General features: G+C 65.6%; 1 protein-coding gene across 1 annotated transcript in view; it reads right to left on the reverse strand.

Moving 5' to 3' along the window:
• MRPL13 (mitochondrial ribosomal protein L13) overlaps positions 1 to 459 on the reverse strand; it is a 36,843-nt gene that overhangs the window by 36,260 nt on the left and 124 nt on the right. The window lies entirely within an intron of this gene.

Raw genomic sequence — 459 nt, forward strand, 5'->3', positions numbered from 1 at the left:
AGCGGGGGTAACAATACTGAAAGGTCACCAGCTCTGAGGAGCTTGTTTCAAAATGAATATTTTTTGCTGCAAGCTTCCATTATTGCTAACCGAACCGTGAGATCTCTGTAAGCTACTTAACGCCTAACAATTTCCCTCCCGGCGAAGGGCACAACTCCCCCAAACACAGTTTCATGCCCACGAAGGGCCTGAGTCGGCTACGGCGGGGAGCCTTGTCCCTCAGGCACAGCCACACACGTACCGACCGCCACCCGCTCCTGCCAGCGGCCCCTCAGGGCCCGCACCAAGGGAGGCCGCCCGCCGCCGCCCTCGACCCTCCCCTGGGCACCGACTGCCCCTTCCTCCCGGCGCCCGCCCGCTCCTCACGGCCGCCCTCCGCGCCGTGGCGGTGCCGGGGTCCCTCAGAGGCAGCGGCAGCCCCGGCACAGGCTGCACCGCGGAGGAGAGGGCCGCGCTCAC

Source organism: Chroicocephalus ridibundus, chromosome 2 (genome assembly GCF_963924245.1).
Source record: "Chroicocephalus ridibundus chromosome 2, bChrRid1.1, whole genome shotgun sequence".
NCBI classification, from domain to species: Eukaryota; Metazoa; Chordata; class Aves; order Charadriiformes; family Laridae; genus Chroicocephalus; species Chroicocephalus ridibundus.